Consider the following 2,751-nt stretch of genomic DNA (forward strand, 5'->3'; position numbering starts at 1 on the left):
GTCGCAGTCGTGCCCGCTCGATATAGAGCTGTCAACCGCGTCAGGTAACACCTGCGCGAGAGAGAGAGAGAGAGAGCGATCAGAACCCTGCCGCCTACGTGTTCTTTAGAACCCTCCAGGGCTCTGATCTGATCTGGCGTGAGACTTTACAGCTGATTCAACATCAGACTTCTCTATACCTTGTTGCTGCTAGTGCGTCAGAAGAATACTGCACTTCTGAATTGCTTTCTCTATGAGGTTCAGGCGGGTAACTAAAGCATGTTGTGCCCACTGCTGATGTAAAAAGCACTAAAATATATTTGATTGATTGATTGAACAACAACGGGTTTCATTGAGGGACATGTTCATCTAACCTAGTAGAACGGATTTGAGTCGTGATCCTCTCCAGGGGGGAGACTACGGTACATCAGACCTCAATTTACCTCTCATCCTCTTCCTCCCTCTTTCTCTCACTCTCTAAGTCGCAGCATGGTGTGCGCGCAGGTGAGCGAGTACCAACACGAGCGTCTTATCGGTAATGGGTAGGGTGAGGGACGGTTGTGTGCGGAGCAGACAATGCAGGGGCGAAACCTGCACGGCAACATCTTGGTGACGTCATCTGAGAGCGGGATAAATGCCACGCACGTTCCTCGGCCGAGTGTTAAATACCTCTGCCCCGTACGCGGGAATCAGACCCCCTCTCTCCCTCTCCAAAAAGAACCTGCGTGCGCGAGCTCCCCGTCACACGCACTTATCTGCTAAAGGTGTTTCTTGAGAGAAAAAAGGCAACGTTAAAACATACCCCTTACCCTAAGTCGAGTGCTTTTGAGAAACCTTGATGAGATATTGAAGGTGACCAGGAACAGCCTTGGGCGGAGGTGATTCACTTTACATCCAACAGCAGACCCCCATTTCCTCCATGATCTTACCCGACTGAGGCGAGATATTCCTGGGAAGGTGTCGAAGGAAAGCCGCCCCACTAGATAAAAACAGGTTGAATCAACGTTGTTTCCAAGTTATAAAAAAAGCCAAAGTGATGACGTATAATCAATGTGGAAAATTGATTTGATTTGCAAAAAGACATCAGCGTGTTTCCAGCGTGTTTCCTATTTTTTTTCACCCATTTTTTCACCTAATAAAATGACATGGTGCCATTTTTTGTTGAATTCAAGTTGAATTCACGTTAGTTGACAACTCAACCAAATGCAAATCTAAACAAGACGTTGAAATGACGTCTGTGCCCAGTGGGGCCTGCCTCGGTTGGGACTGGCTGCGAGACTGGAGCGCATAGGAGAGGTGCTATATAGGATAGCATCAACCTACAGATCAACTTGACTGGGTTTCAAACCACTGCGAGCAAAAGCTATGTGAGGCGGAAAAGTTGTGAGGAAGATCCGGAGAGATGCCGACACCCAGAGCAGAAGAGTAGCCTATGTTTTTCAAACTCCGGTTCATAGACATGGACCGATACCGTTCCCTTGGATAATAGTGACCTTTCCGTCAGATAGTTAGCTGACACCGGTTAAGTCAGTGATGAAGTAATGCTTCAAATCAAAACGGTGCTCCAAGTAGGAAGACGAGCAGAGCGAGAGAGAAGTAGAGACGCTGCGCTAGAGTGATCAGTACCAAAACCATGGACAGCGACTGAGCGCGTCAGGTTCGCTCCGCTCTCTCACCTCAACCGAAAAAAACGGGTTGGAATTTGAAATATTTCATGAAATATTGAAAATACACGTTTTTTGGGGGGGGATGTAACGTTTTTCTCAGGATTTTGATTGTTTTCAGAGCGAACCATGAGAAGAGAAGGACTTTTATCTTCGGACTTTTTTCCCTTCATCTTTGGAAATCGATTCAGTCATCTAAATCTTTAGACTCTTTCTTCTCGCTGTCTTTAAAGTTTGAAATACATTTATATTTATATTTAATACATCGGAATTTGAATTTCCACTAAAGCTTCCTTGAGAATGCGCACTTAAAGCCAGGTAAAATTTTGCCTAACATTATTTTATAACCTACAATCTCATATAGCCTACATAATCGAGACAAAAAAAACATGTTTTGTTAGGGTGTTTGAGACTCCTATATGTTGAAGTCGGATCATAGGTCTATGTGTATGCTGACAGTGCGACATTTGGGCAGTTAAGCCATTTTTTTCTACTTACCCAAAGTCAGACGAATTAGTGGATAGGCTACAATTTTTATGTCTCTGCGTGCAGTTTGAAGGACAGTCGAAGGTAGCTTCTGGAGCCATTGCTTACTATTGTTAGCGCAATGAATAGAAGTCTACAGGAACCGTTAGCATGCTAGCTGTTCATGTAGACTTCCAGCCATTGAGCGACCGCTAGCCAACTGCACGTAGAAACATACACACGGCAGGCCTATCCATGATATCATCTGACTGGTTAAGTTACCGACACAGCTTTTAAACAGCGTGCAGAAAAGGCAGTTAACACGGCATGCCCGTGCCTGTTGCAGTTAGATTAGTTGTTTACTCGATGTCATGGGTGAGCATGCAGTGTGTGTATATGTCTGTGTGTGTGTATGTCTGTGTGTATACAGTGGGGAGCAGTATTTGATACACTGCCGATTTTGCAGGTTTTCCTACTTACAAAGCATGTAGAGGTCTGTCATTTTTATCATAGGTACACTTCAACTGTGAGAGACGGAATCTAAAACAAAAATCCAGAAAATCACATTGTATGATTTTTAAGTAATTCATTTGCATTTTATTGCATGACATAAGTATTTGATACGTCAGAAAAGCAGAACTGA

Source organism: Oncorhynchus tshawytscha, unplaced genomic scaffold (genome assembly GCF_018296145.1).
Source record: "Oncorhynchus tshawytscha isolate Ot180627B unplaced genomic scaffold, Otsh_v2.0 Un_contig_9770_pilon_pilon, whole genome shotgun sequence".
Taxonomy (NCBI): Eukaryota; Metazoa; Chordata; class Actinopteri; order Salmoniformes; family Salmonidae; genus Oncorhynchus; species Oncorhynchus tshawytscha.